Source organism: Calypte anna, chromosome 21 (assembly GCF_003957555.1).
Source record: "Calypte anna isolate BGI_N300 chromosome 21, bCalAnn1_v1.p, whole genome shotgun sequence".
Lineage (NCBI taxonomy): Eukaryota > Metazoa > Chordata > Aves > Apodiformes > Trochilidae > Calypte > Calypte anna.
The window spans coordinates 3,229,359-3,246,081 of NC_044266.1; positions in this window are offsets into that span (position 1 = coordinate 3,229,359).

Genomic DNA, 16,723 nt, shown 5'->3' on the forward strand with positions numbered 1-16,723 from the left:
TCAGCACCATCAACACAAGCTGAGCCCCTAGCAACAGCTGCCTGGCTACTGGGGGGGGTCAGGGATTCTGCTGGGGAAACTGGGAAGGGCTTTCTAGCCATGGGTGTGATTTTAGGGTGGCAATTTGACAGGAGGGTGCTGAGCAAACCAGGATGGATGGCTCAGAGTGGAGTTGTGGCAGAGGAAAAACAAGAGGCAAAGCAGCTCTCTGCCTGTCCCCTGGCGGCCAGGGTTTTGGTGCCTCCCCAAGTCACCTCTGCTTGGGACACCCTTGTCACTTGCACTGCTCCAAAGAGCAAAGCAGAAAGTCCCATTTCATTCCCTCCTCACCAGGAGGACACCAGGTGAAAGGCATCAGAATAAATATTTTTGTCATGTCCTTCTCCTTTCAGAGTTTTTTCAGAGCTGAGCACTTTAGTGGAGAGCTGAAGAGAAGAGCTCACACGTTTGCAGAGGCTGAAACAAATGGTGAAAAGTGGCAGCAGGGCAGAGTTGGCATCCTAAATCCTCACAAATCCTTCTGCTGCTTTAGTGATCGGAGGGAAATCCTTCTGCAAAGTCCTGAGGAGCAACTCAAGAGGCCAAAGGCAGCTGCTGCAGCAGCCCTGAGCAGTACCCAGCAGAGGTGAGGGCTGTGTCAGCAAATGAAGTCATGGGGTGGAAATGGTTCTGTGAAGAGAGGGAAAACTTCCTTCCCATAATGTGGGGAGCAACAATCATTATGTTTCTCTGAAACATATAAAATTATAAATATATAAAATTATAAATATATAAGTATATAAATAGAAATTTAAATATAAATGAGTATAAATGTAAATGTAAATATAAATATAAATGTAAATATAAGTATAAATATAAATGTAAATATAAGTATAAATATAAATATAAACATAAATATAAATACAAACATAAATATATAAATACATATTTCTGTGCAACCTGCATTCCAGATGTGATGGAAAGCAGCCCTGCAGCCCATCTCTACCCATTCAGAGTGGTGACACTGTCAGAACACAGCTTGCCCTGACAGAGATTTACATATAAGACATAAATTCAGACATTTTTTAAAAGGGGGAATAAGCTAAAAATAAGCAGAGATAACTGCCAAAGAGAGAGTTTTCTCCTAGAAGATTCCCCACCACTGGTCATTGGATCACTTGGATAGTTTCTGGGTTTGGGTGTTTTCTTCTAAAATGAAATTCTAACCAAATGGAGTGCATCCATTGCCAGTTTGATGACTAAATGAACTGGTTTATGACTTTAACAAATCACAGTTTCCTAGGAGCCTTTCTGCCCTCATGTTTTTGTTTTTATTGGACCACCTGAGTGCAGTGAAAAGTGACTGAAACAAAGGGACCTTGGGGTTTTTTTCAGGAAGCCTCTGCCAGCTACCAAACTAGCAATAATAGAGGATTTTGATGCTTATTGAGTCTCAGTCAGAAATATAAAGAGAGAAAAAGCTTTAAATTCCTTTCTCCATATAGATTTTTCTATCCTTTAGATGCAGGAGATAAAAATCAGGTGTTTTGGGTTTGTTTTTCTTTTTCTTTGCTGGGTGTGCAGTGTACTTCATCTCTAGGGTCAGCAGCACACAGAAAATTAATCCTGGGGAGATCTGCATTTATTTTCAGGCTTTCACTCTTCCAGACACCCCACTTCATTTATTGTCCTCCCTTCCTCAGCCCCCCCTGAGATGCTCAGATGCCTTCCCAGGAAGCTCCTCACAACCAAAACCCCAAGGGAGGAAGGATAAAAATCCAGCAGTGAGCCTGTGATTTAAGGGGTAAGCCCCTCCCAACTAAAGGGATGAGAAAAGTTGCTGGAAAAGTGGGATTTGGATTGGATTCAAGCTTGTCCCTGCATCCTAAAATACCCTGGCACTCCTCCCTGGGGTCACCCTGACCTTCCAGAGCATTTTCTGTGTTTTCACCCAGTGCCTCCCAGCACCTCCAGGGATCCTTGTCCTTGCCTTACCTTCAAACCTTCCTGGATTACCTCTCCCTCCCAACCTCATCTCTCTGGTCAGCCAGGGAACAGCCCAGAGTGGGAGGATGATGGTTTTGCAACCTGCAGATGCTTTCAGCTCCCAGGTTACACCCTCTAGGAAATATTGCCTCATTGTTGGAGGTGGGGAGAGGCTGTGGAGGTAAAGGAGGCATTGCAGGCATGGGCTGCTTCACTTTTCCTCTTTGGGCAGTGAAAGGAAAGATTCCTGAGCATTCCTTGACCTCTGTGTTTGTCCTGTTCTGAGATCCCACCAGGGGATGTTTGCAGTGCCCTTTGGCCACCTCTTCCCCTGCCTTTTTCCCTTTGAGTCTCCACTCCTGAGCAGGGAATTCCAAAACTGCTGGAGGCTTCCCTTTGGGAAGGGAAAGGGGAATTCATCAGGAGGCCTCTCGAAACTCTTGTACCCCTTGAGCAGTAGGTTTAAAAATCATTTTAGTCAGAAAGTGGCTGTAGAATCCTTATTATCTTGGAAACCCAGGCTCCAAAAATAACATGCAACAGGAATTTGTGCCTGGCAGAGTTGGAGACATCAAACTACAGGTTTAATTCAATGTAGTCCTTCTGTCAAAGAGGTTCTGTGACTTGATTAGCTCTACAAACAGCATTTAAATAATCAAGTTTGGGCATCAGACCATGGCAGGGCTTGCTGCTGGCTGTGGTCTGCTGTTTGATGGTTCTGATGGGAAAAGCCCATTTCCATTTGTGTTTCTGAAAGCCCCGTGGGATCTGTGCAAAATACAGGCACAACACTGTTCCCTTGGCTCTGAGATACATCAAAATTGAGCTAAAAATTAACATTTCTGCTCTAGAAGATGCAATAACAAGGTTATCATTATTTTTTCAAGGTTCTAAGGTACAAAAGCAAGGAGCACTGTCCAAACCAGGCAGCCAGAGAACAGAGATCCCAGCTCACACATCACAGGAGAGAGGACAGGAGGGCTCAGAGGGTCTGGATTTGGCTCATGTTTTGGATTGACATCACCAAGCACCCCCTGGAAGAAAGAAGATACATAAACACGTGGTAATATTTTCTTGCTGAAGCAATTCTTAGCTTCATTGCTGGAATATTCTGCTTTTTGATGCTTCTGGCTATAAATAGGTGTGATTTGAGGACAGAAAATCCCTGTTTCAGTAGCTTCTGAGGGTTCTGACCCTCCAGGTGAGCAGCAATAATCCACCCAAAAGTCAAAACCAGGGCTCAGCTGGGTGCTGGTTTCACCTTGTGCTGCTGGTGGGAGAGCTCCACTTATCTGGACAATCTCTTTCATTCAAAGATTTTTTAGGAGTGACTCATGTGCTGGTGGTGCCTGTGCTCCCAGTGCCCTTTCCACAGCTAACTGGAGGCTCTCAGAAAACAATGTTTTAATCATGCTTGGAGGCTGCTCCCCCCCCTGAGAATCATTCCCAAAGAACCTCTGGAGCTGAGGCCAGGTCAGGTCCCTGGCAGGTTTCTTTTTTCCCTGGTAATTTTTTTACTGGTAATTCCTGGAGTGTGAATCCAGGCTTGGGAGGGTGGTAGAAGGCACAATCTCCCCTTGATTCTGCCAGAAAACCATTGTGAGAGACAGGGAAGCTTATAAACTCTTCTAGAAGTTAATTTTCTCACCTGTACAGTGGAAAAAAAACCCCAAAAACAATATTTACACCTTGTGGATTTTAATAATAATGATAATTCCAGATGTCTTTGCTTTTGGGGCTTGTGTGGTCAAGCTGCAGGTATGGTGTGTGGGGGGGGTTTATTTCCAGGGGGATGGAAATCTGGCTTTCCCAGAGCAGTTTCTCAGCCTGGGCCTGGCTGCACAGCAGGCATGCAGGCCACAGACATGGGGAAATTAATCATTAAGCCCAAATTCTGAAAGCAAGCTGTGGAGCCAGGAGGAGGCAAACATTCAGCCATCCAGCCCAAGGGGTTTGAGGCCACTGAAGCCACTCAAAAACCAGCCCAAAACCAGGGAAGGTTCAGCAAAAGTGCTCATTTCATGTCATTTATCCCAGAAATCCTACATATTCAAGGAGTCTGACCCTTCCCCTTCCTGCAAGTGTTTCTTGCAGCACAGAGCAGCAAAATCCCAGCTCACACCCACGTCCCTGCTGCAGGAGGGGAATTCTCTTGCCCAGGGATTTCACCAAACCAGTTTCTCCTCTCAGGACTGATTTTCAGTGCTGCTGAGCACCTCCCAGCCTGCTTGGAATCCAAAGAAAAAGCAGGAGCAAGAGCTGGGAGAGGAAGGACTCTGTCAAATGGAATTTAGCCTGAAGTCCAGTGAAGTCCCTGGAAAACCTCCAGGGGTTTCCTCTGTCTTTCTATCAGTGTTTTGAGAAAACTGGGCAATATTTCCCAGAAAATGCACCCCCCCTTTCTCTCCCACTCCACCTGCCTCTGCTTTGCTTCCGTGCTGAACCTCTCCTGGTGTTTGGTTCTGGTTTGGAGCTGCAGCTGGAGCAGCAGGGAGCTGCTGGGGGAAGGTTCAATCCATCCCCCCTCCCAAGGTGTGGCAGTGGGAAAAAGCAAGGTGAGAAAGCAGCCAAGCAAGCAGCCCCATTGCCCATGCTCCTTCCCACTGCTCAGGGTTCTCCTGCTCCATTCCAAACCCAGGAGCTGGGATTCACCTGCCCAACCTGGGTGTCTCAGCCCCACAGGTGCTCCTCCTGCTCTCTGGGTCACCCTCCAAGCCCCCTTTGCCTCCTTACAGGAGTGTCCTTTTCCTTTTCCTTTTCCTTTTCCTTTTCCTTTTCCTTTTCCTTTTCCTTTTCCTTTTCCTTTTCCTTTTCCTTTTCCTTTTCCTTTTCCTTTTCCTTTTCCTTTTCCTTTTCCTTTTCCTTTTCCTTTTCCTTTTCCTTTTCCTTTTCCTTTTCCTTTTCCTTTCCCTTTCCCTTTTCCTTTCCCTTTTCCTTTCCCTTTTCCTTTCCCTTTTCCTTTCCCTTTTCCTTTCCCTTTTCCTTTCCCTTTTTTCCTTTCCTTTTCCCTTTCCCTTCTCCTTCTCCTTCTTCTCCTTCTCCTTCTCCTTCTCCTTCTCCTTCTCCTTCTCCTTCTCCTTCTCCTTCTCCTTCTCCTTCTCCTTCTCCTTCTCCTTCTCCTTCTCCTTCTCCTTCTCCTTCTCCTTCTCCTTCTCCTTCTCCTTCTCCTTCTCCTTCTCCTTCTCCTTCTCCTTCTCCTTCTCCTTCTCCTTCTCCTTCTCCTTCTCCTTCTCCTTCTCCTTCTCCTTCTCCTTCTCCTTCTCCTTCTCCTTCTCCTTCTCCTTCTCCTTCTCCTTCTCCTTCTCCTTCTCCTTCTCCTTCTCTCTTCTCCTTTTCCTTTTTCCTTCTCCTTCTCCTTTCCCTTTTCCTGGGGTATTTTCCTGGGGTGTTTTATTTCCTGTACCCCTCTGGGAGACTCTCAGAAGCTTTCCAAGCACATCCTGTCACTTGGCAGGACTTCTCCTGACACTGAAGAGATTTCTCTGTACCAGGCAGGCTGAGTGTGGCCTCTTTCAAACCTGCCTCTGGTTCAGTTCAGCATCCACAAGCCCAGACCTGTCTCTCAGGTGCCTCCAGGACTCTGAAGTGATGCCAGGAGTCTGTGAAGTTGGGAAGCTCCACCTGGGTGAGATGAGAGGGATGCCCAAAATGCTTTCAGAACTGGATTGCTGATGAAAACTGATATTCCAGCAGTCTAAAGGCAAAGGATGGCAAATTGTCTCAGCAGTTTTCTGGCAGTCAGGTGGTTCTGGGCTAATGTTCTGGTCCAGTTCTTTCTCCCTGTCCCTCCTGAGCTCTTCAGACCCTGCCAGGGGCCCATCTGTTGCTGGGAGCTGCTGGCAAATGCTGGGGCAGTTCAAACAAAGCACTTGCTTCACACTGGCAGATGGGGCCAAAGTTTCCTGCCTGCTGTCAGTCACATTTTGCAGAAACCACAAGGACCAGCCCACAGAGCTGGGCTGCTATTTTTATTTTTTCCCCTGTAGGGAGCAACCCAGGGAACTTAACCATTTCTGTTCACACCCCCCCTCCAGCTCCAGATGAGGGAAAAATTCCCTTGGAGTGCTCCAGAACTTGGGTTTTCTTTTGAGATCATCGGGTAGCATCTCCCACTTCATCTCCTCCTAGCATAAATGGACTGGAGGACCCCTCACTCCATCCCTCCTGCTCACTAAACAGCAATAAAAGTTTTCTGGTGGCTTTTTAACAGGCAGAGCCAGGTTCTGCTCCCATCAGCTGCCTGCACCACATACTGGTCCCTTACTGGATCAAGAGAAATGGGAGAAATAGGGTTGACCTCTCAGGTTGAACCTGTAGCATTTGCTGGCAAAAAAAAGAAGTCATATTTTCAGGGCTCAGAAGTGGTCTTGACAATGCTGCCTGTGAACAGCAGTAGCTGAATTTCATTACAGTTTATCAGAGAGAGCCACTGGAGGTATAAACAGGCAAAAAACACAGGGATATTCTTGGAAATAAGAGGAATAATGAGGGATGTGGAAGGCTCACACATTTCTCTGAACTCCCTGGACATCCCACATGCAGTCTGTGTCTGCTCAGATGGGGAACTTCCATCCAGGATGACTGGAAACATAAAATACCTCCCAAACCATTTCTTGCTGGAATTCTGAGAGCTCAAGCAAAGCCTCTATGGTACAGACAGCCCCAAATCACAGCCAGTGGTTGGAATCTGGGACACAGGTGGATTTATGGAGCCTTGGGAAATGGGGCAGAAGATGATGGGTGTGAGCTGGAGCCTGGCAGAGAAGCTTATTCTAAAAAGTTCTAAAATATTCTGATTTTCAGACTCTTCTAAAGGAGAGGAGGGACAAGAGAAGTCAGCATTCTCCAAGATCCAGGGTTTGGTTGGTGGGAGGCTGAGCTCCCAGTCCTCAGACAGTGATGAATAAACTCCAGAGGGGGTTGTTTAAAGTGGGGTTTGGTATGCAAATAAAATTAGCAAGCCAAATGAGGCTCTTTGCAGAGCCTTTCCCTGGCTGGGGCTCCCAAGTGGAGGGACTGAGGGAAGGATTTAATATCCCTGGTTGAGTTGGGGGCACCAAAATGAGGATGGAATCAAGCAGGGGCTCCTCTGGGCTCTTCCAGCACATGGAGGCAGTCTCAGAGGGGCCAGCAGGTTAAAAAAATGCTTGAAGAAAGGGTAAGCAGTTTGATAGATGTGTATCCTATTGAAGCAACAGCTTCTTTAATGCTTAAAGCATTCTTTAATGCTTCCAGCCCCCTTCTGTGGGGTGAAACCATCAAACTGTGAGGTGTGCTCAGGGTTCCTGCAGGCTCCGTGCCCTGAACTTTGCTCCTGAATGGGCTCAGGTTGGGAGGGTTGGGCCAGGTGCTTGAGAAATTTCCTGCCCTGGGAGCTGCCTCTGCCTCTCCTTGCCTAAAGAAAGGGACAAAGGAACAGGGAAAGTGCTTTTCCCAAGTTTTTTTAGGGGGGTGGGGAGGATGTTCCTCTTCCTTGCCACCTAAGGAGCCAAAAAGCCTCCTACACTGATCTGGTAAAACCACCCACACCATCCCAGGTGATATAAAACACTGAAGGTTTTCTTCAGGATTTCTTCATGATGACTTCTAAACTACTTAGGAAGGTTCAGGCTGCTTTTCCCCCCCTTAAATGATTTAATTGTGCCAAATACTAAGGCCACTAAGAGCCTGACTGATTTAAATGATGTCTAAAAGTGCAGCTTCCTTTTTAGCTATTTTAGGGTCTGATTTTTTTCCTTGCTCATAACAGAAGCAACTGGAAGCACACGTTGAAGCATCAGGTATTTTATTTTACTTAAAAAAAAATATATTTGTTTATTTTGCATCTTTCCTTTATGTCTTCACTAAAAATCCTGCAATTCAGTTCTGCTTGCACCTACAGTCTTGCTCAGCTCCCTGTTACAAACCCCTGCATGATTTTCTCTTGTTTTGAACTGCAGGAAAGGAGGTGCTGAATTATGATTTTTTTTTTTTTTAAACCCATACATGGCTGTGCTGGTATGTGAAACTTTAATGTTGGTAAGGTAAAGCCAAAGGAGAAGTCTGAATACTTGGAGTCTACAACAAAGTCTCTTGGTTATTCTTTTCTGCAGCTGTCTGGACAAGTTATTTGCTGTGTGTGCCTGAGTTTTCCCTACTTGATGTAGGAAACAGAGAGCTATTTGACTGTAGTTCAGCTCCAAAATATCTGGGGAAGAAGGAGACATTCTGCTCATCAGCAGAGCAAAAAACATCAAGAATACTCTGGAGACAAGGAACCAGCAGGGATTGGAGGGCTGTGTTTGGTTAAAATGCTCTTCCCTCTCTGGTCTTCTGCTCAGAATTTTGTTTTGGCCACAGCACAAGCTGCAGCTTGGGAAAAAAGTTCCTTAACTTAACCTGAGAGCATTAAAAGTACTGAAATAAAGGCTCTAGGGGGTTGGAGGAACAAAGAAAGTGGAAAAAAAAATTCTTTTCACAACTTTAGCTTCTCAATTTGGAATTTCTGAAGCCTTTTGAGTGTTGCTGAAGATATTCCAAGTAGCTGGAAGGTTCCTCTGTGCTTTGCTCTCAGGATAAGTCCTCAAGCAGCAAAGTGAGGTGTAGTTACAATAAGCAGAGATTGCTTCAGTTCTCTCCTTGGCTGAGCCCAGGCTGTTCTGGCAGCAATCATCCCTCTGCCCCTTGATTCAGACCATAGGTCAGGGGATAAATCACATTAAATATGTGTATTTTAATATATACCTATATATTATTATATAATTTTATAATATAATAGGATATATATGATATATAATGAGGAGTTATAAGGGAAAACTTAATGTTTGCATTCCATGGCTTGTGCAAGGAGCATTTTTTTTTTTCTGGCTAAAGGGTTTTTATTTTTAGGTCTGTTTTTATTGAGAAATCCCCACCCCAACACACACACACACACTGCCAAATCCTTTCTTTAAAACCCATGGATATTTCAAGGTGCTGAAATGTCACCAAGTGGGTGACAACCCCCTCCAGCTGGAGCAAAATCAGAGCTCCTGCTCCAAGAATTTCCTCTGTCTTGGTGCAGTTGTGCTGAGCATCCTGGGCAGGAATTTTTAGCCTGGATTTGGGCCTTGGGGAGTGCAGATTATTTGGTTTAGATACCCAGGAATCTGTAGTGCTCCCAAATAAATTCAACTCGGAGCTGGGTTGGGATTCAACTCTTTTATTCAATATACAACTAAAATGCCTAAACTGAGCTCTAAGGCAGTGAAACAGCCCAGTAAGTAGCATGTAAGACACAAAAAAGTATCTGTACAATAGCAGGTACTGTCTGTCCACACATGTGATCAAAAGAGTGAATCTTCATCAGAGTAATTACACTCAGCTTCTGGTGCCAGAACACAGCACCAGGGACTAAAATCATCTCTTTGCCTCCTCTGTGAATATTTTATGAACCCCTTCCCTTGAAACTGACTGCACAGGACACCTCAAACATGGTTTTTTTTTTATTATTACCAATTTACCCAGGACTACACTTAATAAAAGGCATGGAGTTCTTGTTTTCACTTCTTATAAAGATTATTAGCAAAGGGTAGTGTTGCTGAAAGGCCAAATTTGTTTCATTTCAGGAGACACCAGACCCCCAAATGAACCCATGGGCATCATCCTGAGCATCTCATGAAGGCAGAAATAGGAATATTAAGAGCTGTTTTCCCTTCTGGGAAATCCAAGGGGGAAGTGTTGGACAAAGAGAGGCAGACAGAGAAAAAGAAAGAGGGAATCCACCAGCTGGAGGTCAGGGCTGGCCCAGCTAAAGGTGTAAATATGAGGAGGACACCAAAAGAATCACCAGATTTCTACAAACTGATGATGTGCTCAGACAGGGAATGCCATTTGTAACCCTGCAGGGTGAGATTTGCCAGGACATCATCACCCTCTGAGCAGTTTGGGGTTGATTTCCTAACTGGGGTAATTCCTGAGGATTTTAGTGAGCCTGGATGGAGGGAAGAAACCCCAGCAGTGCCAGGGGCTCCTCCTGCTTTGGATGGGGAGGGGAAAGGGGGAAATCACTGCAGTTCTCAGGGAGGCCACTCTCCTTATCACATCATTTCCTGACTACATTTCAGACAGATGTTCAAACCTTCTGTTGCAGAAGATGCCCCTTGAGTTGATCTACTGCTGAATTTTGCCCAGGTAACAAATAATTTCCCAAGAAGCAGCTCCCTAAACTGGCAGCAGCCTCAGGTGACTAAATGGCCCAGGGTTACCCAGAGGAATTCTCTGCATCTTAAACAGCAGGGGAAAAAAAAAAAAAATCTTCAGTGATGTCTGTACTGAGTACAGGAGGAACTCTGGAAGATTTTAAGTGAAGATTTTAAGACTCAGCCTCTCTCAGCTTCCCCTGCCTGGCTCTGGGTGTTTGCAGCAGAGCAACCACCAAGCTCTGGTGGCTTCATTTTCAGGTGCCCTTTATCAAAGCTGGCTGGGTAATTCTGCAGCCATGGAATTTCAGGCAAGTCTGAAACTGGGTCCAAAAGTTCCTTAAGGTGGAGAGCAGAGGATTCTCCTCTCTGAGGGAAGAGCTCAGGAATTCTGTCTTAGGAATTCTGTCTTGACCTCCCCAGCCCCTCTTGACTCTTCTGATGCTTTTATACCCCTGCAGGCATCACAGGACCTGTCTGGGTGTTACCAAGAGCCCCAGAGAATAAAGAAGCCTGGAGTCCAGGGATCATTCAGTGGTTCTTCTGCTCAAGGCAAGGTTTGGTTTTGGGGTTTTTGGGTTGTTTTTTTTTTTTTCCTCCATATTTCAGGGTGAAGATCTCTGCCCATGCGATTGACGGCATTACCAGACAGTATTAGACACGAGTAGGCAGATCTAACTGTGCCTGGTAAGACAGCAATCAGCAGGCTACAGGAAACACCCAACCTGAAAGGACTTTCTCCAGGGCCAGCATTAAAAAGGGAGGGCAAGGCTGAGAGCCTCTCCCCAGGACAAAGCAATAACCAGTAAATGTTTAACTCCAAATCCTTGCTGATTAGGAGGCAGGGTAATTACCCAAACTCTTTCCAGTTCACTGGGGTGGGTGTTGGGGGAAAAAAATAAAATAAATTGTAAAGAACTGAACTTACCAAGAGCTTTGTCCACTGCATCCATCTTGCTGTGAGGCTCCAGCCCCAGGAGCACAGCAAGAGTCTGGCTGCAGCTGCACCCTAAAGCCTCTGCCCTCAGCAGCTCCACAGCCCAGTGAGACAACTGGGATTTTAATTTTTTTTTTTTAGAGCTAAGTGTGATGCAGACCTCTAAACCATCCTGTGGAATCACCCTCCTGTGAAATGGATGTAAGGGAGATGAGAACCTGTGGGGGAAAGGGAAGGAGGGAAAGGTACTGAGGGAAGAGGAGGTTGTTTCTGGGTTGTCCCTGGCTCTCAGGACTCCTGAGACAAGCTGGGACATTTCCTGAGCACAGCAGGAGGGAGGGCAGGGGGGGATTTCCTTCAGCTCCAGTTTGGGTTTGTGCAGGCAGCATCCCCATGCCTGCCACGGATGCCTAATTAGAGTTATCTAAGATCATCTTTTTTTTTTAATTATTTATTTACTCAGCTCCATCCAAGGTTAGGCCTCATGCTTTAAGAAGAGCTGGATGGGAGGTAAGTGTGCCCCCCAATTCATCTCCTTTAAAGGCTTGTTAAAAGCCAATTTGCAGAGTCACTCAAATTTCACCCCATTTCCTCCCTCCCTGGTAAAGCAGTTACTGATTAACACAGAGCCCAATCACCAAGGAATGCTCCTCTGCTTCTTCCTCCTCCTTTCCTGAGCATTACAGCCTGCAAGGGCAAACACAAAACTCAGCTTGGTTTAGGGGGAAGTTAAAGCTGGCAGAGTTTCAGCTCTTCACATTGTGATGGAAAGAAGTTGAAGTTCTGGACACCAATGGGCTCAGTTCTCCTGCTGCTCCTGGCTTGGGTGGGTTCAGACCCTTGGAGCTCTCCTTGAGCCTTTGGCTCCTTTCTCATCCCAGGAAACTTGTTTAAATCTGACCCCTGTCATTTGTTCAGTGGCACCTGAAGTTGCCAGCAGCTTTCCTCTTAGATTTATTTATGATTATAGACATTTCCTGGATCTAAAAATACTCATCACCATCATCCTTACCCTCTTGTCCAAACCTTGCCCCCCCTGTGGCACAGTTCCTTTCTGGGTGGGCTCCTCCTGATGGTTGTTGGTTGGTTCACCCTTTAAACATCGTTACCAGACAGTGTTAGAGTAGATCCAAAAAATCCAGCACTGTCTAGTAAGATGCCCACAGAGGACCAGAGTCTGTCCAGCAGCTGGAGAAATGAAGCATCTACCAAGGATTCCACCTTCTTCAGTGTCCCATCAGAACTTGACAGAGATGGCATGAAAAAGATTGCACTGGGTGTGTAAAGAACTTGCCAGGTATGTGGTGGGCAGCAGGAAGACATTTGATGGTAAAGGATAGCTTGAAAATCCTGCTGGATTTCAGGAGAAAAAACTAACACAAAATGTTGATTTAATAAAGATCTAGAATAGAAACATAAGGTTAATATCAACATGATGTAAAAGCAGTAAGGTTTCTTGTGATTTTGTTTTTCCTTGGCTTCCCTCACTTTTAATTCACAAAACTACTGATGCAAGGCTTTCCAGTCACTGAAAGACACTGAACATTGGTGTTATAAAGGAAACAGGACTGAGAGGGGCACACAAGTGTGACAGAGGTGGCCTGGCATTTACCACAGCTGCTTTGACAGCAACTCCTTTACTGTACTGGCTTTAGGTAAAGGGATGCAGACAAACTGGAGTCTCAAATAGAAGTGAGAGGAGGCTGAGGGGTTGTCAGGCAGTGATGTGACCAAGCGTGGTGAACACTGATGATAAAGATGATAAGATACCTGCTTTATTTTTTTTTTCTTATTTTTTTTCAGAAGAAGGGGAAGTTTGCTGCAGCAAATGATGTAACACACATCACACCCAGCCCACACTTCCCTGTCAGCATTGCCCTGTGCCACCCTACCTGGGGCTCTCACTCACAGGACCCCAAATTTCTGCCTCTGGCACTGACCCAGAGCAGGAAGGCAGCAGGAAGGCAGCAGGAAGGCAGCAGGAAGGCAGCAGGGTTTGGTTCCTCTTCTTTTCCTTACCCCTTATCCCTGCCCTGACCTCTCCAGGGCAGTAACAGCCTCTCACTATGAGAGCTCTGCTCTATTATAATAATATATATATAATATATATAATATTACTATTATTATAGTAATATTATCTTAATAATTTATTTATCAATAATTTATTTATTAAAATTTAGTTATTTTATTTATTTATTAAAGCCACAAGGTACTCACAAGGTCTGTGGACCCAGCCCAGTATTTCACAGGGTCTAATCCTAGAAAACCTTTCTATCAAACAGCCAAGAAACAGGTTTTATCCAAGCTGCATTTCAGGGAAGCACTGCTGGCCTTCCAGAATGGGGTTCAAGGAACCAGGGAACCTCCTGAGTTTAATCCCAGGGCAAGGGATTGAACCAGAGCCCCAGAGGAGGGGGCAGGATGCTGCTGCTGCTGCCTTTGGGTGCTTCCCTTTGGGGCAGGAACACTGAAACCCCTGCCCAGGGGTGAGGGGAAAACAGCCCCCAACCAGCCAGAATGCCCTTTTTTTTTTTTTCTCAGTTTTCATAAATCATTATTTACAGCACCTTCAGCACCTGATAAATGGGAACTCCAGCTTCCTGGGTTGGTTGAGTTCTCAGTTAAGAACAAAAAGCTTCCAGGAAGCATTGGAGCCAAAATTCTCCCTTCCACTGAGTCCCTTTAAACAGAGATAATTCACTGAGGGTGACTTTAGTAGGATTGATTTAGGGAAAGAACCTCATTAAGTATCAAACCCATCATATTTTAAAAGACATTAAAATATTAGTCCACTAAAGGAATGGAAACAATGAAGGGGAAGGGGAGCTCTGGTCTCCTTTCTCTCCTGCAAGTACCAAGTGGATGTAGAAGTGTATCTGCATCTGCATAAAAATAACATTTCAGTTTTAAACTCAGTGGCTCTGCTATTTAAATATTCTACTGGAGAAGTCAAGAGGAGCTGCTGTGAAAAGGAAAGAGAAAGTTACAATGGCAAAGCTGGAAAAGGTAACTCCATCTTTTGCTTTTGGCAGCCTAGGTGTGAAATGATGTTTAGAGGAAAAGAACATTTTGATTTTGAGAGAAAATGAAGAACAAGGAGGCTCAAACCTTACATTGCAATAGAATGTTTGCTTTTGTTCTCTGGAAAGCTGTGGCTGGGTAAAAGTAAATAAAAAGAACATCTTTGGAGCAGAATTTCTGCATTTTTCTTACTGCTCCAAAACTTAACATTCTCCTTTGATTCTGTTTTGGGGCTGCAGCATCAAACCTGTGCTCTGCCCCACATCCTGCTTGGGTTTCTATTTACTCTGACATTATTTTCTCCTTCTGGAAAAAGATTTTCTTATGCTTGCTTCTACCCAAAGCATTTCATTTTGGAGTTATTAATGCTTGGGCAGCTTTGCCAGGGATTTCCCTCCTGGCCCCCTGTGTTCCAAACTTGCTGTTGAACTTTCCCACGTTGTAGATGAAACACCATAATCATCATTACCAGGCAGTATTAGAAAAACAGAAAACATCCAATGCTGCCCAGTAAGATGGTAATGGCATCTCAGGATCCTGCTGATAAACCACCAGCTAGAGAAAGCCTGACTGCTTGGAGTAAAGGGGTGGAAAAAAATAAAATAAAAATAAAGCCAGGAGAGGGTCTGTCACCTCCTTTGGGATTTCAGCATTTTGTCTGGGGGAGGTGGAAGCACCTGAAAAGTTAGCCCAGAAATCCTGGTGCTGCCTCCCCACACACACACCTCAGAACAGGCACTTACCAAGAAATGGTGATTTTTATCATTTTTATCATTTCCCCTCCTGCTGACTGAGAACTGGGATGAGATGGTGCCTGGGGTCTGGGCAATCACAGCCAAACTCCTGCCCTGCATCTCCCTCAGCTTAAAAACCTGGGGAAATGGAATTTCTGGGGAGAAACACAACTTTTACAGCCTCACCTATAAACCTCTTACCTTTCTTCCAGTACCTCCAACAACCTCAAGCTTTACCTTATGGTTTTCACAGCAGTTCACATTTGCTGATCCCTCCAGGCATCTTTGCATCAGATTTATACCTGGGGAGTCCAAAGATCCAGCAGAACAGGGGCAGCACCAAGGCACTGTCACTATCTAAATACTGAGAAGGTTTGGAGCCTCTCACTCCTCACTTGGGCTCTTCATGGTCACAAGATTTTTGCACATTTGGCTTTTTCTTTTATTGACTCAGAAACCCCCAAAACCACACCTGGAACCTCTGCCCAGCAGCTCACCAAATCCCTGCAGTTTGCTCACCACAAAGAAACTCTGTGTTTTTGGTTAATCCCCTTGGAAAGAAAAGCTGGAAGCAGACAAACACCTCCCAGAGCATTCTGAAATGCTTCAGCCTCACTGAGGAGAAATTCCAGGCAAATTCTGATAGGAATTCTGTGGCAAGAGTTGATCCCAGAGAGCTGGGAAAAGCTTGGGATGTTCTCTCCTCTTAAATGCAAATATACCCTGGAGTCTCCAGCTCTGCTTCAGGCTGACACCTTGCAAAGAGCTAAATAGACCATTGGAAATAAAAAATAAATATAAATAAAATAAATAATAAAATAAATAAAATAATAAAAATAAAATAAAATAAAATAAAATAAATAAAATAAAATAAAATAAAATAAAATACCACACACACACAAATCCCCCCAACAACCTGGGTTTGCTTTCTGCATTTTGTGGAGTTTTTTCTTTTTTACCAGATGCCACTGAACCTCCTCAGCAGAAAATGTCTTTCCAATAACACGGAATAAATCAGGAAGAATGGGACAATAACTCTTTGTCTGAAGTCCCCTCCATGGTAGCTGAAATAAAAGGAGGCAAATGGGAGCTTTCTGCACACCAAGCCCCAGGTTGTGCCTGATTCACAGCAACAACCTCTGCTCCCCATTTCCTCTGGAAAAGAAGAATTTGCTGGAATGACCCCGGTTGACAACACCCCCAGAATTAATAATTAGAATAAAAATACTCAGTTGCACCTGGCTGACTCTGGAGATGTTGACACAGTGACAAGAACTGAGAGGGAGCAAAGACTCTGGGTAATTTTATCCCTTTTCCCTGCCTTGTTTGGGTGGAATTTGGGAGCCCTAGGGATGGAGCAGAGAAGGAGAAGTAGCCATGAGGTTGAAATTTTCATTCTGCAGTCTGGGGGTTGGCTTTCCAAATTATGAAAGAAAAAAAAAGAAAAAAAAAGGAAAAAAAAAAAGGAAAAAAAAGAAAGAAAAAAAAAGGAAAAAAAAAAGGAAAAAAAAAGGAAAAAAAAGGGGAAAAAAAAAGAAAGAAAAAAAAAGGAAATTATCTTACAGGTGTTTTTTTTTTGTCAAGTAAGGTGGGTGCATTAAAAGCAGATGTTTGATTGATTGTCCTGGACCCTTATTATACAAATTCTCATTTATGACCAGAATGAAGTCCCTGATGTAACAGGACATCCCCTGCCTTGGGAAAGCCCTGTCCTTGGGAAATGCTTCAGGCCAAACAGCTGAATTTTCATGAAATCCTTAAGGGACTGAAGGTGGGGAGGGGATAAAGAGCCCTGGGTTGTCAGAGCTCAGCCTCCTTCCAACCCAGTGATAGGAAATTCCACCCATCCGTGCAGAACCAGAGCCACAGAAAGACCCAGAGAAGTCCAGCCTGTGGATTCTGCTCTG